This window comes from Gopherus flavomarginatus, chromosome 1 (assembly GCF_025201925.1).
Source record: "Gopherus flavomarginatus isolate rGopFla2 chromosome 1, rGopFla2.mat.asm, whole genome shotgun sequence".
Lineage (NCBI taxonomy): Eukaryota > Metazoa > Chordata > Testudines > Testudinidae > Gopherus > Gopherus flavomarginatus.
Window position 1 is genome coordinate 163,283,601 of NC_066617.1, and position 26,833 is coordinate 163,310,433.

The 26,833-nt window shown below is 40.9% G+C and overlaps 1 protein-coding gene across 15 annotated transcripts in view; it reads left to right on the top strand.

Moving 5' to 3' along the window:
* ZBTB20 (zinc finger and BTB domain containing 20) overlaps positions 1–26,833 on the top strand; it is a 670,053-nt gene that overhangs the window by 275,296 nt on the left and 367,924 nt on the right. The gene's annotated exons all lie outside the window — the stretch shown is intronic.

Genomic DNA, 26,833 nt, shown 5'->3' on the forward strand with positions numbered 1-26,833 from the left:
AAAACCTGACTAAGTCAATCCAAAACTAAAATGGAAGCTTGTTATGCAAGATCATCTGTTTCCATTTATTTTCTCTTATTTGTCTATATGGTAGTGTCTGAGGCTATGCCTTTGGCCAAATTCCCTCAAACCCATCTGTAAAGGGATGTACCACTACATTCCTCAAACTGCAGGGCCAAGCATTGTGAATGAAACACGGTGAAAGGAGGAAGGAAGTTCATTCTCAGGTACCCTTTAAAGGAAATGAACATATTTGGGGCAGTCAGCTGTTAGCTTGCACTAGGAATGCATGTCCTCAGAGAGCAGATTTCACCTCTTTGAATTCCAGCTTTTAATTAAAATATAAAAGAAGTATTGCCTGGTGGTTACAACAGAGAACTGGGAGTCCAGAGAGGGCCAGGACAACAGGGAGTGGAGGACTAGGAGGCAGTAGAGGGCTGAGATGCCAGGGAATTAGGGACTGTGAGTCTGGAGAGGACTGGGTGATTGTATGGGGGACTCAGAGGCAGGAGAGGGCTTAGGATGACAGGGAATGGGAGACTGGGAGTCAAGTGGACTGGGACAACAGGGAGCAGGAAACTGGGAGTCTTAATTCTATTCCCAGCTGTTGATTTGTAATCCTGGGCTAGCCTCTCTGTTATTCAGTTGTCCCTATCTATAAAATGGGTAAAATAATATCCATCTTTGCTGAATACTGTGAGAGCCTCTGTCAAAAGGTACTACAGAGGGCAAAATAATCTTAAAAGAATAACAATCAGGCCCCTAACCTAGTATCACCCACTCACCTTGTTGCAGATGTGTGCAGTCTCTAAAGTATAACAAAGGATACCTGATGTGTGTGTGTGTGTGTGAGGTGGTAGGGCAGGCAGAACAGAGATTCTACTTCCATGAAGCTGGGGCTGCATTTGAAAACATTTCTCTACACACTGTTGTAAACCAGAGTTTTCCCTTTCCACGTTTCTTGTAGGAGTTGAATTTTCCAGTTGGCTTGACTTTGCTGTCAAAAAAGTCAAGCTGATTTTTTCTTTGCTCTGATTAAGTTAATAATGGGATGAATAAAATGTTAAGAGCAATTAAGCCAGGGAGAGTTTTTAATCTGTTTAAAAACAAAACACAATAAACCAACTTAACATATCCAATGTTACAGAGATGTTTTGAAACCTCTCCTTTCTCTGATGAAAGTACCATGTAAAATCAAAAGTTTCCATCCTACGGAAGTCTTTTTTTCTCTGATCTTCAAGCCATGTCTGCTGAAGTCACAAGTAACAAAAATGTTTTTCTTTCTTGTTGTTACTTCAAAATTACTTCAGGATTAGAGCTTCTCATGAAGATGAAATGGTATTAATTTTTTGCTGTGTACCTGGTCACTGAGGCCCAGATTATGCTCTTCTGTAAAAATACTGAACAGAAAACTTCATGGCCTTGAAGCAAAGAGGGAGGATAGTTTCGTACTTAGGGCGCACAAATGTGACTTGGGAGATCTGGGTTCTTTTTGTGTCTCTGTCTGCATGACCCTGGGCAAGCCTTCTCTGCCTTCACTCCCCGTTTGTAAAATGGAAATGATAATACTTCCCTACTTCACAGGTGTCCTGAAACTAAATCTATGAATATTTGTGAGGTTCTCAGACACTGGTAATGACACCAGTAACTAATACATGTATTGGTGGATTTTCCACTGTTCACAGTGAATAGTGAGGGGTTTCCCTCCCAGCACACAGATGTCTTGAGGTTTATTAGGAGATCTGGTATCATTTGGGGAATGCAGATAGGAGCTCCATACTGTTTTCTGAGAACATCCATCTCCTTGCCAGCATTTGCTTGAGACAAGCTTCTCCTTTTCCCCACTTCCTGGGCAGTGAAGTTTGACAGCATAAGATGGGGTCAGCATGATCCCCACATGTCTGAAGAGGGATGATGCTGCAGCAAGTGGTCTTGCAATCTGGCCAGTAGTTTGGACAATAAAGCAGATTTCTCACTCCTTCATTCCCTTCCACTGCAAAAAGCAGTGGCTCCAAAGCTGTGATCTACCATGTGTCATGTGTCAGTAGTGATCTGCCTGTTATTGATTATTCACTGGTTTATTGGTGCTAAAGAAGCTTATCATATATGCCCTGGGCACAGCAGAGGGACAGAGCTGTATTTGTGCATATGCACTGAAACCTTGAAAATTATATTTCCCATTCACCCAGGGCAAGCAATTCTGTCTGATGGGCAAGCAAACTATATGTTTTATTAATACTGGGACAGGCTATCACATTTTTGCCTATAGTATTAGATTTTCATGCCTGCTTTGCAAGGATGATATCCTGCATGAAGAGCAACTGAAGATCTATATTTATTAATAAATTAAAAACTCAGTTAGGAAGTAGTGGTGATTGACAATGTGTATTGCTGGAGCCTACTTAACATCCAGAAAATGTATTATAATTTCCATAGAATAATTCTTCTGTCTTTGAAAAAAAACCAAACCCTCATAACAGTGAAAGTCTGTGCATATACAATTACAGGATGCAGCTGCTAATCATTCATGCCATATCTTCCTTTTTCATTTTCTAACACCTTTTGCATGTTACACCTCCCCACCTGATCCAAGCAATACCCTATTGACACATTCTGAATAACGTATTGTTGCATATGTACAGAAAAAATAGTATGTGTTTGTTTTTTTGTTTGTGTTTTTTTAAGGAAGAAATTTAGCTCTGTGAAGAGAGCTAGCAAAAAGACTATGTTCCAGTTAGGTCCCATCCTGAGATAGGGAAGCACAGTTTCCTCCCTGATGCTCTACTTCTTGTCCTTGTCTGTCCTGGTACCTCACCCCCCGCCATTCCTTTGTTCTGTACAATTTAAGCAACATTACGCAAGACATTTCTCTACAATTGGTAAATTATGGCATCTGTAACCCAAGAGAATACAAACCCAGGGTTGCTAACTTTGTGCATTCTTCCAATTACCCGTGTCTGAATGGATGCTAATATTTGCTTTCTTCTTCATTGATGATTAGAGTTGAGTTTGGGCTGCAGAAGTTAGATCCAGATTTTGGAAAACATCAGCATTTGAACTGGGTTTTGTTTCATGCCCATGTTTAGTACTGATAGTGTTCAACTTTGTTCTCTAGGGCTGAGACCTGCAACTTGTTCTGCTTGAGTAGAACTCTGTGCTCAGGCAGAGTCCCACTGACTTCCAGAACAGGTTGCAGGAGTGGAGGCCAAGTTGTTTTCAGATGGCTTCTACTTTCAAGTTCTCTGTATGAAATCCTAACTGCCTTACTTTTTTTATCATCATCCTCATCCAGGCAAAACTCCCAGTGGACCAGAATTTGATCTCAGTCACACCAGCATATACTGTATATGGAGTAAACTCTATTGATTTTCATGAAGTTCCCCCAGTTTTATAATGTAACAGACAGAAACTGGCTCATTGACTTCAATAGGAATGTGCCTGGATAAGGACCTCAGGATTTACCAACTGATTTTGGCCACCTGGGCCATATTCATCCCTCATTTAACTCCAGTGATATTAGTCAAGTTACACCAGGGATAAATTTGAACTGCAATGTCTATGTAATTACACCTTTCCCTCCACTTCTTACATTTTACTAAAGTTTAATTGCTCTGTATTCTGAGTGCAGCTTACTTGTTGTGGTTATGGATGCTCAGATGTGGTTGATAGCAGGGCGATAACTATGCTATTATAGCTTAGATAGATAGATGCTAATAGCTAATTCAGTGGGGAAGAGCAAGATTGTGTGGTACATAAAAAAAAGCATTGAGACATTGAGAGAGATCCATTTTCTTACCAGACATGACTTCAGACTGTCTCTCCAACTTCTGAAAATAAGTATAAATTTCAAACTGAAAACAAATATGTGTGATAAGAGCTTCTAATGGGAAAAAATACAAGCAAAATGTAGAAGGGACATAACAGGGACCAGGTGCCCCTTTTATTTTGGACAAATTTGGAAGGGAACCCTCCCAAAACGTGTATGTTTAAGCATGCCAAGTTCATCACTGCTGATCAGACATCCTGCCATGTCAACACTTGTTCCCCAGTCCATCAAGGAAGAGGGGACTTGCGCACTTTGCTGTCATCCCTCAGGAGATGAATGTGAGAGAACTAAGCAGATCAGAGTGTATGAAGTCTGAGAAACGACAGTGTTTTGCACTAACGGGAGCTGCACAAGGTTACCTGAGGACAGTGTCTGGCTCCACTGGCTGATTGCTTACAGTGTTAAAAAAACAGTTAATGGGGACATCTTTTAAGCAAACCAAATATCCATTTTTGCTGTGCAGTCTCCATTGAGAAGAATGTAATTTTACGTGAGTTGCATTGGATAAGTAAGAATTTGTTATGTGTTGACTTGATCCAGTAAATCCCCTTTTAAACAGTTGTCCCTATTAAGTGTGTCAACTCTTTTTTCCCAAGCTGTCTTGCGAAAAGAAAAACAAGTACATTAATTTTAAAAGTTTAAGTCAAAAAACTTAAGAAACTCTTACATTAAAGGAACATTATTATGTTGAAAATGTTTTTTTCAGAAACAAATTTCTTTTCTGACAGTTTGCTTTGATTATGTAAAGTAAATTTAAAAAAACCTACTTTACTTTTCATTATTTGTACTGTTTATTTCTCTTCTAAATTTGGACCATGGAAACAGACTTGTCAGTTTCATTTTTGTTTATAGTTGAAAGTTTCACTTTCAGATTCTCATATATCCTTCATATTAATAGTACTTAGCAGTTACACAGCACTTTTAATCTGTAGAGCTCAAATACATTTACAAAGGAAGGTTAAATTATTATAATTGTACAATAAGGGAAGCTAAAGCTCGGATAGGTCCAGATGATCATGGTACTTACTTGTGATATTTTGACATCATGTAACATTTTTGTTTCCTTGTGTGGAAATAAACTGTTGACAACAACTACACTTAATTGTTCTTATTCAGAAAGATTCAGGCAGAATGGACTGTAGTGATGATATGCTTTTGTTTAAAGAAATCTGCATCACAGCTGATAATACATATTTCGGTGAATAGCACTAAGGTGACCATCTTCAATAGCACCGTTTGACTTTCTGTAATGTTACACTTTGGAAACACTTGCCACTATGGTATCTATCTAAGCACCAGCACTGCTAGCACAACTAGGGACTGTTTGTGTTACACTCAGTGAATGATAATAGGTTTATTTGTTTTGGAGAAATTTTATGAAATGATTGAAACATTTTTATTGATTTTAAATGTTATAGAAGTCTATTTCAACTGAAATAGTGAAGAAAATTTGACCTGAGAGCATCCCTTAAGGCTGATCTACTGGCCCTTAATTTATAGATCTTGTACACTCGACCTCAAAGTCAGATTTAATCCTCAATTTCACTGCATGTTTGAGACCCTTGAGGAAAATTTATGACTGTTTAATATGCAATTTATATACCAAAATGTTCTTAGCCAAAAATGGCTCTATTTTTCAAAGGTTTTGCCCTCATAAAGGGCCCTCATCTTTGACATCAGTAAGAGTTTTGTTGTTGTCTTCAATGAGAGCATGAATGAACCTAAGCGAATGCTGAAAATCTATCTATCTTCTTCTGCAGACACTTGCATAGCTGGTTAATCTATTAACGAGGCATTTCCTATGAACCAATTTCAGAGGAATTTTCTAAGTTGCAGATTTGAAGTCCAGATGAGACCATTATAATTAAGGCTGTGAGAAAATCACAGGTAGCAATTTTGTTAAAGAAACTGCAGCTTTGAACACAAGCCACAACTTTTTGTAGTTGTCAAAATTTGTAGAGGTTTTGTGACCCTGTGCACCAGATCACAATGCCATTCTCTCAAATTTGGCTTGGCCACCCCTTTTTCATGTTTGCCTTTTAGAGCCAGATGGGACACACGGTATCTCTTCTGCACTGCTGCCCTGCTTTGGAAGGTAGGCTGCATGCCTTGAGCCCCAACTTTCACAAACTAGCCGCAACTTTTCACTCAAAATATAACAACTTTCTTATAGCCTAATTATGATCATATAGCCTGATGGGTTTCAGAGTAGCAGCCGTGTTAGTCTGTATCCGCAAAAAGAACAGGAGTACTTGTGGCACCTTAGAGACTAACAAATTTATTTATAGCCTGATGTTTACTCTTGCCATTGAGATATGCTACACTTTCTCTAAGTTCATTGTCTAATATTTCTTACATAGAAGGCATTGTATGTGCAGAAGATGCCCAAAACCCTTACAAGGTTCAAGGATCCAGCTAGTCCTTTTTTGCTATATTTCACATTGGCTGCTTGGTGTATTGATGCAAGTTAAAGAATTCCTAATATCTTGTCTGCTTTTAAGCAGCTGATATATATAATGCAAAACATGAAATCAATACATTGCATAAGGGAAGATTAGTAACTTGGATACAGTTCATACATCGAAAGCATAATGCTTTAAATTCTATATTTATTCATAAGGAATTATTGTCATAACCTGGCATATTTTATCATCTTGAGGTTGAGTGATATCAAAATAGGTTAATACCATAGTTCCTAGAATCTGACCATATCATAGTTAACATGTACAGAACTTCCACATACAGCTTGTATCAAAAGAGCAAGAAATATAAGGCTTTAATTGGCAACTTTGGTCACACAAGTTGCTCTTACTCATCTGAGTAAGAACCAGTCCCAAAGTGACTTTGAAAACAGGGCCATGTTTTGCCCTAAGAAACAATCTGAGTGATCGAAACTGGGTTCTTTGTCCTACACCTGTCTAGATATGTTACTTTGCAAGGACCAGATGGAATACCTACAGTATCAGTGTGCTGTGAGTCACATTGAAATGTTGTTCCTTGAACCTTTAAGGGTATTCCTGCTTCTGACTCCAGACTCTAGATCTGCATTTAGCAATTAATATTGGTAATTCACGTCACTCTTGTGGTATTTTATTTATTTTTCCCAAATATACTATTTCTCACCCTCCTCTTAACTGAGCAGAATGACACTTGGCTATATGAAATTTCTATGGAAATACAATGTGCACATCTAGATTTCTTACTATACTCTCTTGATCCATTATTACATGGTGCTAATCTAGTTGTGTGATGCTGCTTGCACAGATTTACACCCTCTTAAAAATTAGTTGTGTGCCTAAATCGTTGACAAAGGCTCAAAGTGTACCCAAATGCTTAGTTTTTCAAAGCATGGGTGCATATGAATATTTAGCCCTTACAGTTACTACAACAGTTTTTGTGGGGGTATTTCCTTTTTTTTTTCAAAGGGGTTCTTTAGTAATCGGATTACTGTTGTAATAGGCCATAAAAGCTGCTTTGAACCAAAAGTAATTGCTCCTTATTTTGAGAATTAACTTTAATTTTTTAACAATGCTGGAGTACATTTTTGCAGTCTGGTTAAAATAGAGGCTCACAGAGAAGATGTTCTTGGTGTCTTGGTGCAAATGAGCTGTTCTGTAGTGCATGGAGGAACATATGTGCCCCACCTGAATACAATCTGGACTCAAAGCAGTAGTTCAGCTGACTTGTCCTGAATCTTGTAAACCAGATGAATGTGGTTGAAAATGTTTATAAATGGCATGGGATCCCCACAGACAGAGTCACTGCCTTCTAGTTTCTTGGGCTGGAGGTGTAAGGTTAAAAAAAAACGATCAGTAGGGGAAAGTTCTTAATTAAAGCTACAAAATAGCTTTTTGCTAACTGAGACTTGGCATAGCTGGAGAATGATTGGTGAATGTGTTTTGCTTTGGAGAAAAGACTTTTTGTCCTTGTGACACAGCAAGGGACGGATTATTGAATGTGCGAGTTAGGAGAAGAAAAATCACAGAACAAGCAAATGGAGTATTTACTGGCAGATAATTGCGCTGTTCAGCTATGGCTCTCTTCCTAAATTCTTGGCATTCCCAAGCACTAGAAAAAGAAAAAATGCATCATTACAAAGTACATTTAAAAAAAAAACATACAAAGGCTGATGTTACAGGCTCATGCAGGTATGAGTGTGTGTATTAATGTGTATGTTTCTCAAGATTTAGATTGTGCTGTTGTTTACTGGAATACTGTACTGTTGCGAAGGAAATTGGAAATTTGGTTTCAATGCTATGTTTGTTGCAAACTTTGAGGAAGCAGAAGGGTCATCGAAGGCTGTTGTGCGTGCTTTGTATCTGCACCAATATGTCTATGTTTAAAAAAAAAATACGTCAGTATAAACTGAATGGGCCTAATTCTACTCTTAGTTAAATGAACACATTTTCTTTAAGAAATGCCTGTAAATAACTAAACTGCCTTCATTGGGAATAAAACGGGGAAGAATCATCAGCCCCTATTTGCCTACATCTAAGGCTATCTAATTTTATTTGGAAAATACAGTAGAATCTCAGAGTTACAAATACCACAGTTACGAACTGACTAGTCAACCACACGCCTCATTTGGAAGCAGAAGTTTGCAGACGGGAGAGACCAAAAAAAAAAAAAAAAAAAAAGCAAATACAGTAGAGTACTGTGTTAAACATACACTACTAAACAAATAAAGGGAAAGTTTAAAAATATTGACAAGGTAAGGAAACTGTTTCTGTGCTTGTTTCATTTAAATTAAGATGGTTAAAAGCAACATTTTTCTTCTGCATAGTAAAGTTTCAAAACTGTACTAAGTCAGTGTTCAGTTGTAAACTTTTGAAAGAACAACCATAACATTTTGTTCAGAGTTACAAACAACCTCCATTCCTGAGTAGGGTTGCCAACCCTCCAGGATTGTCCTAGAGTCTCCAGGAAATAAAGATTAATGTTTAATGAAAGATTATGTCATGTAATGGAACCTCCAGGAATACATTCAACCAAAACTGATAACCCTATTACTGAGAGACATATTGGAGCATGAGCTTTCGAGGGTGAATACCTACTTTGTTGGATACATGTAGTGGAAATTTCAAGGGGCAGCATCTGATGAAGTGGGTATTCACCCACGAAAGCTCATGCTCCAATACCTCTGTTAGTCTATAAGGTGTCACAGGACTCTTTGCTGCTTTTACAGATCCAGACTAACATGGCTACCCCGATACCTATTACTGAGGTGTTTTGTATCTCTGAGCTTCTACTGAGCCTATAGTGCTTTTCCCATGTATAGATCTTTTTGAATGGCTCTGAGAAATTCCCACTTCAGCAGTAACCAGGACATGTCTGGGTCTGACCTTCTTTTTTTCTTCTTTTTTTGTTTCTTTGATATATAAATTCCATTTCAGAATAGCGATAAGGCACTCCAGGCCAAGAAGTTCTAATGTGGTTAAAAGTAACTCAGCCTTAACATATAGTCATCAGTCTTGTCTTGGACATCATATACATGATATATGTAGAGAAAAATAGTGTTAACAGTATCTGTGCCTAAGATTGGCATCATAATGTCCACACTAGATATTTTGTATACGAGCGCATACGTATATTCATGTCTATGTGGACAGAACAATGTTTAGCAATTTTTGCCAAGCCTGTGAAATATTTTGCCACCAAAAAACAAACAAACCCTTTAGTGACTCTTCCTATGCGCACACCATACTCTGCATTAATGTGAATGATCAAAACAATCTGATTTTGAATGCGTAAATAGAGGTGCCATGTATCCCTGAATATGCTGGAATGCCCCCATGTCCCTGTTGGTTTTACAGGAAGCAGGCTTTTGTGCTCTTTTTTTGTAAATTCCAGCAGACTGGCCACCTGAAGGGATCACTGGGCACTGAGCTGAGCAAACTGACAGCTGGCTGGCAGGCTAGTGAGCACATGTGCACCTTATGGCCTACCCACAGATTTGTCACATAATGGTAGCATACCGGCTCCCTTGAAGCTTCCTGGTGAGCACCACAGTAGACAGCATCACATGCTTCAGAAAAAAGTGCTAGAATCTCCCATAATGAACAGTTATAGAATAACCTGCCCATAGGGGAAGTTTCTGCTCAACAGCTATCAGTTAGAGATTGGCTTCTGCCCTGAAGTCATGAGGGTGTACAGTCCTTACATGTATACTGTATTGTAATGCGATTGTGGATGTTCTGTTTATCCATATGAATATCTGTAATTATTTTTGTATTTCTTATTCTATTATTTAACATGTTTATTACCACAGTGCATAAGGGCCAACAACATTTGAGGCCCCATTGTGCTCAGCACTGAACAAACACAGAGAAGCAGACAGTTTCTGCCCTGAAGATCTTGCCATCTAAATAGCTAAGACATAGGGCAGGAGAAGGGGTAGAACACGTAAGCAGAGTGACCTATGTGATGGCAGCAAATGTCATGTTAATTCCATGATTTTTTGGAGAGGGCGAGGGTGATATTTACTTATAGAAAGGGGTCAACTAAATAGAAAAGGGAATGGTGGATAAGGGGGGCAGAGAAAGGGAGAAGAGGGTAAGAGGAGTAGGTGTGGAATGAAACTTAGGTGAAGAGACTGTGAGGAAGGAGGACTAGGAGGGAAAGTGGGAGAGTTGGAGCAAATAGTCAGCATGGAGCAGACTGCTCCATTTTTTACTCTTAGTAAATTCTTGGCCTTTCTTATACCTTGTGACAATGAGTTCCCAATCTTTTCAGCTTCTCTTCGGGTGGACGTGTCTTCAGTCCTCTAATCATTATTATCATCTGTCTCTAAACCTCTTTTATTTCTGCTGTATCCTTTCTGAGATTGGGTGACAAAGTATCCCAGGTGATGCCAGAACATTGAGTTATATAATGGCATTACAATATTCCCACAACTATTTTCATCCTCTTCCTTATAAATCCTAATATTGTTTTATTTTTCAATTGCCACTGCACATGGAGCAATTTTTATTGTGCTGTCCACAACGTTAAAATAGAGCAAGCCCTGGAAAAGGCTTGAATGTCAAAAGTAAGATCCAGTAGAAAACATAGCTGTACCTCATGGTAGACTAGAAAGATTGCATAAAATGGTGGTGTCTGGGATGAGAACAAAGTATAGCGTGTCCTGTGGCTTCTGGACCATCTGCAAGTGACTTGCAACAGACGTGAGGATGCCAAACAAAAGCACAGTTGTGATATAGTGAAAGTATGAATCAGTAATTGGTCTACCCTTCCTGGAAAAAAACAGGCGAAGTTTGAGAATATTCCTAGGGTGGCACTATGATACTTGAATGATATGAATTGTAGGCATTAATTCAAGACTAACAATCACATTAAAATGTCTGGACCAATTTTCTTTCAGTCCAGAGTGGCAGATTTTTTATCTATACTTGTTTACAATATACTGATCAAGAAGAGCAGCATCAATAAGAAGGTATCTTGTTTTCATGTAGTGCAATTGCATGTTGAGTTTTGCTGGAGGTAATTGAGTTTCACCCCCATTATTTCCTTCCCTCCTCCCCCTAGTCAAAAATGCAGAGGCTGTCCTGGTGTTTTTGAACTACAGTGTAAATGATCACCTTCAGTGGTAAGGTGATAAAGCATACTTACTGCCTTCTTACTTACCCCAAAGGGAGCAAACACATGTTGAAAAGGAAATGACTGAATAGAAAGCCCTGAAGTACCACTGAACTAATAGGCGCTGCTTCCATTTTAGATTCTACAACCCAAAGAAATGCTGTTTCCCAAGAGAAGATTTAGTGATGAAGTAGACTTACAGTCCAAACAAAGGGCTAGGTTTTCAAAGTTACATTTATGTTAGATTATGCAGAAAGGGCATTTACATATTAGAAAGTAACCACTGCTAAGAGGGAAGATGAGTATGTGGCTAAAGAACAGCACTGGGGCAGGACATCTGGTTTGAATACTGGCTCTGTCATTGACTTGCTGTGTAATCTTGGGCAAGGCATTTCACCTTTGTGCTTGTTTCCCCATTTGCAAAAGCAGGATAATAGCTGAGGAGTAACTAATTAATGCTGCTTCACTACTGTGTGAACTTTGGATTGCAGGTGATAGAGAAGAGAAAAGTGTGTTGTTATTAAAAAACAGTATCTGCCTTTTTATGTGTTTATGCTTATTCTCTGTGTTTACTGCAACTCTAAGTACATTCCAAAAATTTGTAAAATACACTTTTTAATAACTAAACACGTTCTCAAGCAAAACAACACATCTAGACCTTTAAGGAGGAAGGAAAAATCTAATACTATCTGTACCTATTTCCAGTCCAAGCATCACTGTCCAGCCCAGCTTCCCCAATATCCTCTGTCACTCCAATTTCACCTTCCGTAATTCACCTTCCTCGGTGCACACTAGGAAATATTTGGGGAGACAGGTGGCTCTAAGAGCATGTCTAGAAGTTTACTGCATCTAGGCTATGGGGCACCTGGACCACGGAGGAAAGCGAGTTCTCTACCCTTGCCTACCTTTTCTCAGTTTTGATACGGGGCTGTCTAACTTGGTTGCTCACATTCTGGCCTTTAAGGAACACAGTTACTGTTGTCTACAGACATATTAACTTATCCCACTTGTCCAGTCTTCATCACACTTGCTTCCTGTAATCTATTGATGATTTACGCATAGAGCTTTGATCCACATTCATGCAGCCATAAAACCCAAGCTGAGACAGAAAATGCTTGGAGAATACAACTACCATATGCTAATAGGCCTGATCTAGGCCCTGATTCAGCAAGGTACTTAAGCACATACCTTACTTTAAATGTAACCCTTCTGCCCCTCTAAGTTGGCAGCAACAAGGGCCGGGTTCAGTATCCAGAGGTTCCGTTTCAATAACCCAATGCCAAACCAGCTCGAGCCCCCACCCAGTGACCTGGGAAAATCTTACACACACCCCTAGGCGCCTCAAAGAGGCAATGCTTCCCCTCTCGCAAGCACAGAGTCTCGGTGTAGCAGAAAAGATTTAATACATGAGATAAACAACAAACACTAATTTGGGAAAAACACCTCTACTAGAGTTCATAGACCAAACCGTGAGCAAAGACCCACCCCAGGAAATTGGGCTGTGTCCTCTTTCTTGGGCTCTTAAGTCCAGCAACCCCCAAATCACCCACAGTCCCAAAAGTCTCTGTCCTGGGTCAGTGCAGCCCAAAGTTCGAGAGTCTATCTGCAGGTCTCCCCCCCCAGCCTGGTAGAAAGGGGCACCTTACGTGGTCCGGGGCCAACTGCCCTGCCTCTCCGTGGATTCTGCTCCCGCCTTCTCCACGAACTGCTCCGCTTTACCAGCCGCTCCACTCTGCTCCTCCAGCCGTTCTCAGAAACTGCTCCGCTCCGCCAGCTGCTCTGCTCCACCAGCTGTCCTGTGAGCTGCTCCAGTTGTCCCTGCAAACTGCTCAGCTCTGCAGGCTGCTCACAGCTACTCCGCTCTGCCAGTCGCTCCGCTGCCACCAGCTGTCCCGTGATCCGCTCCAGCCGTCCCCACAAACTGCTCCACTCCGCCAGCAGCTCTGTTCCACAGTATAGCTTTGGGCTCCCCACTAGTTAGCACAGTACTCAGTGCTCTCAGCTCAGTGATTTTAGCTCTTTAGTGATTTTCAGCTCTTAGTGATTCCAGCTCATAGTAGGGGAGCCCCAGTGCTAGTGCACCATTAGCCCAAAGTGATTTCAGCTCAGTAACCTGTAATTAAATTCTTAAGGGAATAAAAAAACAACTCTGACATTCCACAGTGGGGAGAGGAGGGGGTGCAACTGGTGCTTCTGGCTCCACAAGGAGACTGCACCACCAGGCACAAATACCTGTCCCCAGCCTCCCTCAGTTCTCTGGGTTTTGGAACCCATGTCCCATGTCTAGCCAGTACCACCCAACTGAGGGTGAGCAATTTGTCACCAAGCAGTCCCACAGCTTGGCAGTCTGGGATAGGGTGGGCGTGCCTATGCAAATACACTCTCTCACATTCTTTCCACCAGATGTCAGGGTAGAGCTTATCCTGACTCTGCTTACATAAGCATGAGTAGTCCCGTCAAAATCAATGGCACGTGCTTGCTCAGATAATTCCATACAGTGCTGAGAGCTCTTCAGTGGGCCTGTTTATAACAGCTTTTATCTGAGGATGTCAAAGCACTTCAGAAAGATGTGTAGGTATTATTACCCCCATTTTATAGATGGAAAAGTGAAATCCACAGAGATGGAGTGACTTATGCAAGGCCACGCAGTGACTCAATGGCATGGCTAAAAATAGAACCCAGGTATCCTGGCTTTTAATCTTCTACTCTGAGTACTAAAAGCCTGTATCCCTTATTTCAGTGCAAAAGAGAGGTTCAAGAACCAGAGAACCCAATACCTCTCAGAATCCTTGGCTAGTAGTGAGAAGTTAGAGAGATGGACAAATAATGAACAAGGTTCCAGGCCGTCTCCTCAGACTTTTCAAGCGTTAATATCAGTTGGTAAAGTTTAGGTTACTAGGAAAGTACAATCCATTAAACCCTACCAGGAAACAAACTCTTAATAACCATCATCAAGAAATAAAACAGGAGTGGGCACAGTTCACTGTAGATCATAAATTTTATGCAGACAGTTTTCCTAGGGGAAAGCCACAGTGTCTGAAATACACATGCAAGTGCCTGGAACATCATATACATGCAATTGCTCTGTAAAAGACAATCCCCTAGTTCTAGGACTGGCACAAAATTTATAAAAATTGTGGCGGGGGAGTTGAAAAGACTACAAAACCATTGGAAGAAGTTTAAATAAGAAAGAAGATTGAGTTGAAAAGTCTGAGACTGCTAGAGGGGTGGAGAGTGAAAGATCAGGAGATGTTTGTAAAAAAGAGAGTGGGTGAGATGAGGGTTTGATCACAGAGCAATCTTGATGGAGAGTAATATTGTGAGGAGAGTCCTCTAGCCAAATGCAACAGAAGCCACTGATATACAAACATCCTTCTCCTACTCCTGCACCTGTGGAGTGGGACACAAATCCTGGCCCTTCAGTTCCCGTGTCCTCTGCATATTGAGTTAGAGGAGATCTCCCTTAGCTGTAAACTGTAGTAGGACCCTTAATCTCTCACTGGCCCCGCAACTAGTGAGCAACGTCACTCATTCATTCATATGAACAACTCCAGTTCAAGCAGCAAAGAGTCCTGTGGCACCTTATAGACTAACAGACGTATTGGAGCATGAGCTTTCGTGAGTGAATACCCACTTCGTCGGATGCATGTCACTATAACTGTATCACAGCTGTCCTGCCTATTTCAAACACTGCTCAGATAACTGCAGAATGAATTCACCTCTACAAGCATGTCTACGCTGCAAGTGAGGTACGATTTAGCATGGGTAGGCAGCTAGCACCGGTAACTATAATGGTATAGATGGAGCAGCATGGGATTCAGCTAGCAATCTGAGCACATACCCAGGGCCCCTGGCAGGCTTGTACTTGGGCTGCTAGCCGTGCAGAAGCCTGTGCCCCCATGGCTTCACTGCTGTTGTTACCCATGTTAGATTAAAGCTAATGACCGTTCTCCTACCTGGGCTGTTGTCAATCCTCTGTTTGCACAGACAATGTCCCTAAAGCAGCAGTGTGTACAAAATGACCCAGGGAGACCCTTTGGCATGGAATGTAAAGGAGGTTTCAATGGAAGCAGCAGTGAGCAACACTAGTGGAAGCAAAGGAACTGTTCAGTTAGTTTTATTAACAAAATACAGTAAAAACTGAACTGAGAAACTTGCAAAAATTTCAAGAACTTTTCTTGATTGCCTCCTCTCTGTGACAGAATGGGAACTACTGTCAGGTGAGTCTCCAGTTTTGACAGCCCTTTAAGATGATATGTGAAAAGTACTTAGACTTTAGCCTGTGATACAGTGTCCTTTTATGAAGTGATTTGCCCCTACCATGCTGCTTTAGTATGGTTGTTTTTTCACCACACCTGTTCACGTAGTCTCACTTGTCCCTGATCTGATGTGATCGCACAGAAATGCAAAGAAGAATAGAAAGCATGTGGGACAAAATAGGTATTACCAACGGGGCCAAATTACCCTAAAGACCATGGCAGCTTGTCAGCCCTCAAGAAAAGATACTCGCCACAAAATGGAGGAAAAGGGAATTAGCTTCATGAGCTGCTGTGATGTCAGGGAGGTACTGTATGGCAGACTTACCTTTGATTTTAGTGTTGGCAGTAGGAGAGCTTCTTATGGACCTAGTATTTGTTGTATATACATAAATGATAGGTGGTGGTGAAATGAAGTGCAAAGAAATTGATTCAGCCCTTTTCTGTTAGTGCCCTAAACCTCTAGACTCTGATGGCCTTTATTTTGGCCTAACTTGCACACTCTCTGACTTAAGTGGAGGAGAATTTAGCCCAGGTAACTGGAGTTTTGGTTATTTTCTTCTTCATGTTTTCCCAGTTTATTTTGTATAATGCATCTTTTCTGCAACCTTATTTTCTGCTGTTTTATGCCCGATGCTTTGAATCCCACCACCCATGCCACTGGTCTTGGCATTTTCCTTCCTCCTCTAAGGAAGGCAGCAAAGAAGGAGGATGGGTTTTACTTGAGAGGAAGATTAAGGTGCTGGTTCCCGGGGGAATAAAGTGTTCCCGAGGGGCCTCGTTGGGAGGAAATATTGTTCTGTTGTGGTGTGATGAAAAAATATTGGCCGGGAGGCTTTGCGCTAGTCATTCCAGTCCTAATTCCAGCTCCTACTGCTTCCCACCTGCAGAATTTCTACTCCTGGTACTGTCTGTAATACCATAGGAAAACCCTATCCAAATTCTTGATCAGAACTTTGGAACAAATGAAGGAGACTCCACCACAAAAATCCTGTTTTATATAACACCCTGCCTGCTGTATGTTGGGGCAGGACTGTCTTATGCGTGAAGTCTGACTAGATAATGATAATAGTTCTTTCTGGCCTTAAAATCTATGAATCTAGTCACTTCTTCATAGACCCGTAATGTGGATGTTTTCAATGGAGCTGATAGCTAGTTACTTTAATGCAAACTATTAGTGCATTCATTCAAGAACCTCAGTAAACAGAGGATCAGTCTCCTTTCCCTCCCCCTTCCACAGGACCTCTACTTCTTGAGGCTTTGACTCCGACCTCATGTGCTCCAAAAGTACTTCTCCTCATGGCTTCTTTCTTGGCACTTTCCTTACCTCCCCTGCTTCTGAGGCCTCCCCAACCTTATTGCTGTTTTTCAATCTCCCAGCTCCCTACCAGCAGAGAAGTTTCACAGTACGCGCCCACAGCACTCACTGTTAATTTTTCTTTTTGATGTTAACCTGGTGTTGGTATATTGCTCCTTTTCAAATGTTTAAAAAAAAATTGAAGGCATCCCTTGGAAAGGCTCAGTAAAAATCCGGAAAGGAGCAGCCGTCATCCATATTGCTACATTTTAAATTCCAGCCCTGTGTTTTATAAGCATGCATGTCTGTTTGCCTCAGCTTTCCATCCCCTCCATTTTTTTTTCACATTTAGAAATCTTTCGTTCCTGATGAGTTTTCATTCCTCCTAATTAAGCTTTTTAAATAAAAAATAAAAGTTAAAAGCAACTGCCACCTAGAATTAGCACTAAGTGAGCTGCTGCCAGCAGGTAGTTCCCATCTAGTATAAATGGCTCTGTACTTCTACAGCACTAAACAGTGCAGTTCACACTTGTGAATTGCAGCGGCTGGTGATGACAAACACATGACTTCTGATAAGTGGGTGAAGGTGACAGAGCTATGTTGGTGTCTCAGACCTATGAGTTACTGAAATCAAGTAATGCCTCACTTTTGAATTACAGTGCCATCATGCCCATGAAGTACTGTAGGGAGGAAGTGTTGTCTAATTGTTAGAGATAGGAACTGGCAATAAAGCACATGGATCCTCTTCTTGGCTCTGCTCTAGACTGTGTGTGACCTTGGGCAAACCAGTTAGTGTCTTTGGGCCTCAGTTTCTCCATCTGTGAAAGGGGATAACAAGAAATCCCTATTTCACAGGGCTGTTGGGAGACTTCATTAAGTGTGAAGCACTCTGTTGTTCTTAGATTTGCAGGTTGTACCTTTTATCTGGGAATTTCAAAGTACTTCATAAACAATTGATGAAGTGTCACAGTACCAATGTGAGATGAGGAAATGTTATCATCCCCTGTGCAGATGGTGAAATGGATGTGCAGAGATATTATGTGAATACTTTTTATTTTAGCAGTTAATACACAGGGCAAAGCAAAGTATTATAACAGAGATGGGCAGCATTATGGGAATTTGGACGTGGTTTTTAGTACCTTTTGACTAAATCCCAAAATTCAAGAGGGTCAAGAAGCTTAAATAAATGGTTCTTTCTTACCTATCTGTGCTTTAGATCATTGTTGTGACAGATATTAATTTATTTAGAGCTTTTTAAAAGAGCTCAGCATCCAACAGCACCCATTGTATCCCATTGTGGCACTTACAGTCAAACATGGTGAGTTGTTTTTGAAAATCTGAAGGTGTCTAGAGCACTTTACAAAATCTGGCCCTTAATGCTTGCATCTTTACCAGCGGTACTGTCACTAATAACCTGCCCTGGCTGGAGGCTTTGCCTAGTTTGTGGAGATGAAGAAATGGCAGGCAGCTGGGAGAGACTAGGAGAATCAAAAAAGGCAAAGAACTCTGGCTATCATAGGGGAAACCTGAAAAGATCAATTCCTTCATTCTGAGCATATTATCGCATTCCAGCCAGAGGTGTTGAAAAATCGGCCAGCTCAGACTAGAACATAAGAACAGCTAGACTGGTTCAGACCAAAGGCCCATCTAGCCCAGTATTCTGTCTTCCTACAGGGGTCAGTGCTAGAAGTTTCAGAGGGAATGAACAGAAGAAGGCAATCTTTGAGTTACCGATTCCCTGTCACCTAGTCCCAGCTTTTGGGAGATGGAGATTTAGGGAAGCCTGGAGCATGGGATTGTGTCCCTGGCCATCTTGTCTAATAGACATTGATGGACCTATCCTTCATGAACTTACCTAATTCTTTTTTGAACCCTGTTATACTTTTGACCTTCACAATATCCTATGGCAACAAATTCCACAGGTTAACTGTATGTTGTATAAAAAAGTTCTTGTTTATGTTTGTTTTTAACTCTGATGACTATTAATTTCATTGGGTGACCTGTTGTTCTTGTGAAGGGGTAAATAACACTTCCCTATTCACTTTCTCCTCACCATTCATGTTTTTATAGACCTTTATCATATCCCCTCTTAGCTGTATCTTTTCTAAGCTGAACAGTCCCTGTCTTTGCACAGTGTCCAGATGGGTATGTCTGTAAATAATTAATAGTAAAATGGAGTAGAACAGGAAAGAAAGATTTAGCACTTAAATGTCAATTGGGTACCAGAAACCAAGAACTTGGGGAGGAGGGGCTATGTGGGAAGGGAGCTGGCCATCCCCTTACCCTGACATCAGACTGGTGTCTGACTATAACCCCTTTGAGTCTAAGGACCAGTAAGAACACTGCATTGATGAGGGCTTCAGTTGTCTTTTTATAGGTATCTGTTTTCCTAGGGCACTCCTATCGATATAGTCTTATTTCTAGAATTCAGGAAACCCAGGCTCCCAGTTCAGTTAGGTATTTAAGTGCATACCTAATTTGAAGCATGCAAATGGATTTAAATGCAACGAGTTGTGTGTTTAAAGTTTGGCATATGCTTAAGTATCTCCCTGAAAGGATCACTAATCAAATTCTCTAGTAAGGGGCTAGTAGGGCAGGTAGTAAAAATACTGATATCACATTCCTCAGGTTCATGCCCTTGCACCCTGCTGAAACATTGCTTGCAGAAAAAATGTTCTGCAAATTTCTTACTTCCGTTTTCATGCCCCTGAGATGCTTATGTTTTGTGAAAATGTTATCGTGGTTTCCCAGACATTCAAAAATGGGGGAAATTATTTTGCTTAAAAGTGAATTAAAATGTTGCAAAACTTTTGTAAAAGTCTGAGCAATTTCAAATTTGCGATAAGAATTCTGAATATTGTTGTAGATATTTTGCACAGCTTTAACTAAGAACCTCTTGACGTACATTATTCTTTTTATCTGTTTTTAAATAATATTCAAAAACTTGCAAGGCGGTATCCAATCCTGTGAATGGGAGTATACTATGGTCATAGTAGGAAACCGGCATGGAATGGCAAACTGTGGTTGTGAGATGAGAGGAAGATACTGGGCTAAATTCTGCCCTCATTTACATCTCTGGACAGTCAATGTGGTTGCCCAGGGCATAAGTCAAGATAAAATTTGTTTCAATGTGTTGAATTACAAGGCTCATATCCTATTATAATTAATTTTGGATTAGATATAGTGTATACAGCAGCCTGGTACTGTCGTCTGATGTGTCAAATAAAGTGATTAAATGGAAGGATAAATTCTCTTTGCTTTCACATCAAAAATAATATTGTCACCTTTCATATGGAGATCTCTAAGTGCTCTGTAAACAATAATGTATTACAACATCTCTTAATGCTTCTGTGTTATGGATAATTATCTCCAGTTTACAGGTGGAGAAAATGGGGCACAGAGAAATGAAATGACTTGCTTAATTCCACACAGCAAGTCAATGGCAGATGTAGGAATAGTATCCATAAGCCCTGACCCCTAGTCCTGTGCTTTAAGCAGAAGATCAATAGCATCAGTAGTGTGCACATCAATTCAGGTTGATTTCAGCTTGTGCAGACTATGCTTCTCCTCCACTGGCCCAGTGCTCTTAACACTATCATTGTTGCAAGATCCAATCTTCCAATCATTGATTCTGTACATAAACACTGGCTCCCTAGGCAGCTCTGCCTTTTTAATTCTGTGGCAGTTTATAGTCTGAACACATAGCAAATAATATCTTTTAAACTGTGTTTAACTCCTGTTATTGGCAGACTGTAATTATATAGATCTCTATATACCAATATACATTGAATATTTAACTGTAATATGTATGGGAATCCCTTCCCCCTTGAGATTTCTTTACTCATGCATATTGATATAGGTACAGTATCTAAGTGACTTTGCAATTAAATCAGGTATATTATGGAAGAAGAAAGAAAGAGAGACTTCAGCTGAGGTGAAATGAAAATACTTGGAGGAGAGCAAAGTGAGGAGAGAGGACCTGTGTGGCAGGTGTATATTGGCACAAAATATTAATATTTGATTTCTGCAGTATCTTTAAGGTGAGCTTTTCTAAAGCTCTCAACACTGGCCTAATTTTGCTCCCATGGAAATAAATGGCAGTTTTGCCATTGATTTCAATGGGATAAGAGTTAGGCCAATGCTGAGGACTTTTGAAAATCCCATCCTTAAATAGGATAAGGTTGGCCCATATGAGAACTAAATAAACCCACCTCATCCCCTGCATTTTTTTTTTAGAGGCACAGATAAGTGGAGGGCTATGGCCTACTTCACATACAGAGAGAGAGCTGTGGCATCCCACCTCATTTTCTTGATTTCCAAATTACTGCCTACTCAGTTAACTCTGCTGAGCTATAGGAAGCCATTCATCAGTACAGCCAAAAGGCTAGGCCTGTGCTCATATTAACTCCATGAAGTTGTCAAATCTCTGAGCCAAGGACTTTTCTACTTGAGCTTGTCCGTGAAGCACCATACATGAGTATCATGCAGTATAAATAACAGGAGATTATTAACTATATAAGGTTCTTCATGTGGGGGAAACACTGTGTAGTACTTAGAGCTGCAGAATGACAGTGTGGATTGTAGGGTTAATTTCCCAGCTCTTCCACTGATTTATAGTGTAACCTTATGCAAGTCAGTTAACCGCTTTCTGTGTCTATTTCTTTATCTGCAAAAAGGTGTAATAATGTTACTATAATAATAATAATTAATAATTAATAAATGTTGTTGGTAAAGTGCTTTGAAACCCTGGATAAAAGTTGCTAGATATACATGCAAAGTTTTGTCATCAGGCCAAACCCCAGGCTCAGTTTATATAGCAGCATTAGCCCAAGGCTGGCATGTAATCTGATTTAGCACCAGGTAGGTCCTAAAGATGGTTTAGTCTATGTATAAAAAGGATGGAAGGGATTCATCTCTGCTATGTGCACAAGGCTACCCATGAAAGTCAGGACCTAATGCAAATGAGCTCTCTCCTCCGCCGAGTAGCCCTACATCAATCCTGGTTCTGTTTCTTCCCCACATTCTGGCTGCAAAGGCTGCTCCAGCCCTTGATAGCAATAAAAGACCCTGTGCATCTTCTGGGGGAGGAAGGCAGAAATGATTTGTGGTCACTCAGTGTGTTTTGGTTTTGAAGGGCCATGGGAAGAGGTCAGCAAGGGGAGATCTACTGGCTAATCATAGGGTCGTGGGGGTGGTGATGAGTTTCTTGGATCTAATCACCCCCTGTTATGCCTCTTAGCCTGACAGCTCTGTTCTGGATTTGTCCGTCGAAAAATCTGTCTATGTACTGTGCATCCCAGTCAGTCTCCCTGGTTTTTCCTATGGAAAGCTCTGCAACTCAGACATCCCACCAGGGGCCTAGCTGCTGTGCATGGCTAGGAAGAGTCTTGTTCCTATGAAATGGGGTTGGGTTGGATGCATAGAGGCTACTCAGCCACTTGGGAGTAAGAGGGAACTCTGGTTACTTTACGATTCTCGTTGCACTTTGTGGCTGTGGAGCCTCAGTGAGACTTGGTGCCCCAGTGGGCCCTACTTCATGGAAGTGGGGAACAGGATTTGATCCTTTTTCTAATAATTCTGGTAGTGTGAATTCACAATCTGTTCTCTCACAATGTGGTCAAGTTGGAGTCTGGATCCAGTAACAACTGGGAATCAATAGCAGCCTTAGGACAGAGAACATATGGTTATTAAATGCTGTATGCTCACTGGAACTATCTGGAGATTTTATATTCCGTATATCCCCAAAGTGTAAATCATGAGGGAGGGTGCAGCATGAATGCCGTGCTTATTCTCAATATGATTGGCATGGTGATGAAGGCATTCAAAGGTTGCATTAAGACTGGGATAACATTAAAGAAAACGTCTTTGTGTTCTCTTTTCCGGACTAATTAATGCAGAATGAGACACCAGATTATTTGAAAAAAGAACTTCAGAGTGTGAACTCAAGGCAGTTTATCTGAGAAAAAGTAAAAGAGTTAATCTGAAAAACTTCCCATGTTGACAAGCCCCCGCTTCCATTTCCTCTACACTTCTTCTCAAACTTACTGGCCAAGTCACATGGCTAGTTTGGGATTTTTACTGCACTAGCTCACTTGCTTGGCTCACAGGTCCATAGCAGATTACTTGGCTAGCATTTGTATCCACTGCCATTGCACTCTGCCTGGCCTGGCAATGAGAGGGGGATGTTACTTTTTCCACCAAGCCTCTCACTGTGTTTTGAAATAAAAAGTTGAAACAGAGTCCCCACTGAGATTTTAACAAGCTGAGTGGTGGTAACCATAGGAATTTGGGAAGCAAGACCTCTTCAGGCGGAAGGAGTCTTGGGAGACAATCTCAGTCCATCCCCTCCTTTGATTTAGCACTTGCATGCCAAAATATTCTTCACATCCTAAAAACGTATGTCTGATCTTTTTTTTCTTAGCTTTCTGTTGTATTTTTCAGTGACTACACACTGTATGACAACATCCTGTCCAGCGTGCAAACATTACTGCCAAGTACAATCCAAAGCTCCACCAAGCCATTCCCACAGTCCAGACAGAGCTGTCTCCTCCCTCAAAACACACTAAAGCAGTCATTATGTCAAATTCTACTCAGTCGGAACTATGGGATGCTTTCACTATATGAAATAATCCCAGTGAATAACTAGAGGAGTTCTCAAATCAGAGTCAGGATAAAATATATGTGTATCCGATATGCATAAAAGAAAAATGCCAAGAATATACGGTTGAAGCCAGTTGTCAATGACAGCTCTCTTTTCACACATTAATTGTTTAATTAGTTAATATATGTACTGATGCAGTATGGTCTTATAGTTTGAGTATGGACTGTATTACTGACTTGCTGCCTGGCTTTTGGCGAAGTTATTGAACCTCTTTTATTTTCAATCTGTAAACTAACGATGCCAATACCTGTATCACAGGGAGGTTGTGAAGATCATTGCTATATAAGTGGACCAAATCACATTAATTTCAATTGGAGATTTGCATGAATGAGATTTTGGCCTGTCATTATTAATATTATGCATGACTTTTTCTGTGGACTCCACCGCTTCTCCCTTCCAGGGAAAATACACGGGTCTGGGAATAAAGCAAAATTTCAAACCTGGAGTCATCCAACTCCAGAGGAGCATAGTAATTCTGTGTTACTAACCACAAAGTAATCATCTCAATAAAAATGTCCCTTGGTGTTTGTGGCAACATTGGTTATTGGTGTCACCTGCCCTCTCAAGCCAATAGGGAGAGTGTGATATATCTCTATTGCTAAGAAAAATCTGCCCTATGAAAGAAACTGTCTCTCAATCTTATACCACATATTCCATCCCCTTGTCAGTTTACATTATAAATAAATAACAAAGCAATTTGACATGTGCCCATTGATTAAAAATAAAAGTTGTCAGAGTGAGAGGAGAAAGACAAAAATATGAATTATTAATGATAATATTAAACAATGCAAAAAGATGCCTAAGACGCAGGAAAGTCCCTAAAAAGTCACCTGGTGAAGGGGAAAGAAAGGACAACAAAAAAAGCCCTTTTATCCAACTCCTCTGTGGCCCTTTCTTTCGTGACTTGGGTCAAAGAAGTTTATAGTGGTAGTGTGAGGGGAAGAATGCTTATGTAGGCACCAGAATAAAGAGTCATTCTGTCATTCTGTCTATCTGATCTAGTTTACCTAATCTATGGCCTTTCTAATGTGCCCTTCCCACAGCATCTAGGCATTGCACAGGATGAAATGGACCCAATTTGAAGTACATCAGATCCCATCATGCTCTGATTGTTGTCAATGCCTGCTTTATTTATGGCCTTTGTTTTACATTTTTGTGTGCGTTCAGTGCAAATGAGAGTTTTATTATTGTTATTACTACTGTGGGGCCAAAGAGCCCAAATCATGGACCAGGACCCCATGGGGCTTGGTGCTATACAAACACCAGACAAAAAGACAGTCACTGCCTCAAAGAGCTTACAACCTGAGTATAAGACAGTTGAGAAACTAATCAACGGCACTGGTAATAGACAGGCACAGTGGTGGAAGACGCTGGACAAACACTGCCACATTTTCTAATTTCAAGTTCTGTGCACACATAGAAAAGAAGTGGCGCTTTCCCCTTCAAAGCGCCGCTTCTCTCCGGTTGCTGGCTGTGTGGCCGCCCCTGCGCCTCCTGAGTCCTCCAGCCCATGCTCGCAGGGCTGCATTCTGAAAGGGGCTTTAGAGCTGCAGACCAGGGCCCCGGGGCCCCCTTAGCCCAGGGCCCTGCAGCCCCTAAAGCACCTGCATTCCGAGTGGCCCTGCAGGCTGGAGGAGGGCAGCTCCAAGAATCGCGGCCATTTGGGCAGTACCGCGCTACGCAGAGCCACCTGCACACTCCCTGCACCAAACAGGAGCTGCCCCAAGTACGTGCCCTGCACCTCCTGCCTTCCCCAGCCCTGAGCACCTTCCCACACCCTAACTCCCTCCCAGACCCTGCACCCGCACCCTGAGCGCCCTACCGCACCCTAACTCGCTCCCAGACCCTGCATCCCCAGCCCTGAGCCCCAGGGGTAAGCCAGGGGCACCTCCCCACCACAGTACAGTACTGTACAGTATATAATGCCTTTTGTCTGCCCCTAAAAAATTTGCTTGGAACCTAACCCCCTGCATTTACATTAACTCTTATGGGAAAATTGGATTCGTTTAACATCGTTTCACTTAAAATTGCATTTTTTTCAGGAACATAACTGCAGCGTTAAGTGAGCAGTTACTGTACATTGTCAGTCAAGCTTAGCCAGGGACTAAGTGGATACCCCTGTTGAGTTTAATGGAAATAACATACATCAAAGGCTGAATTTGGCTTTGCTTGAGATTATTGGACTTTCCTAAATATTAATTAATGTAACCGAATTCCCTTCAGTATTTTAACCTAGTGCACCTGACCCTCAGCATTTTGATTAGCAGTGATTTGTGCTTTGAATGTCCAAATCTCCTAAGCTATCTGACTGATTTGGTAATGGTACATACTCTATATATTTGCTTAACAAAAACACCCAACAACATGGAACACAGTGAACACACACTTTCAAGAGAATGGCTCCCTACCAAGAGAAATTTTGAGAGACTCTACAGGAATGGAATGAATGAAAAGGACACAGAATTCCATCCATCCATACAAGCAGAACTGTAAACAAAAGTCAAATAGAGCTATGCAGAGAGATGCCAGCAGAATATCCCATTCTCTTCTTCCTTTGCAATCAAGACTTGAAGACAATCAATTCATAACTCTTTGTATTCTGCTGGCACTGCAAATGACCTTAGGTCAACATCTCATATACCTCTAAAAGAAGCCCATGCTAACCATTAACAACATTGCCGTCTGAAAGGGAAACTCTTAGAGGAAGAATAGGCTTGAAAATTCAGGAAGGACGCTGAAGGTAACTTCAGATAGGGGGCTTTAAAAATTCAGAAGAAGCCACAATAATACTACTCCAATAGCACTTTTCATCAAAGGAACTCAAAGCACTTTAAGTCAGGCTTGCTACATCCATATGCAGTATTACAGGTCAGTAAATGGATGCATATTTATTTTAAATGATTTGCCTGAGGTCATGGAGCGAGTAAGTAGCAGAGCTGGGAATAGACTCCAGGAATTCTGACTTAGTTTCCTGCTGAGCTCCTAGTCACACTGTCTCTTGAAGAGTTGCACGGCTCTGAAGGCAAGAAAAATGCTGGAAAACATAGTAGTTTTTCATTGCACAAGGAGACTCCTTTTTCAATTAATTTGTGGTTATAATATGTCTGTACTCCACTGACCAATGTCCCCAAGGTTGCTTCCAGTCCAAACCCATGTCTCCTCTGTGAGTGCACATTGCACTACTAAGCCTTTCAGTGCTGTAAACCAAATGTCTTGTA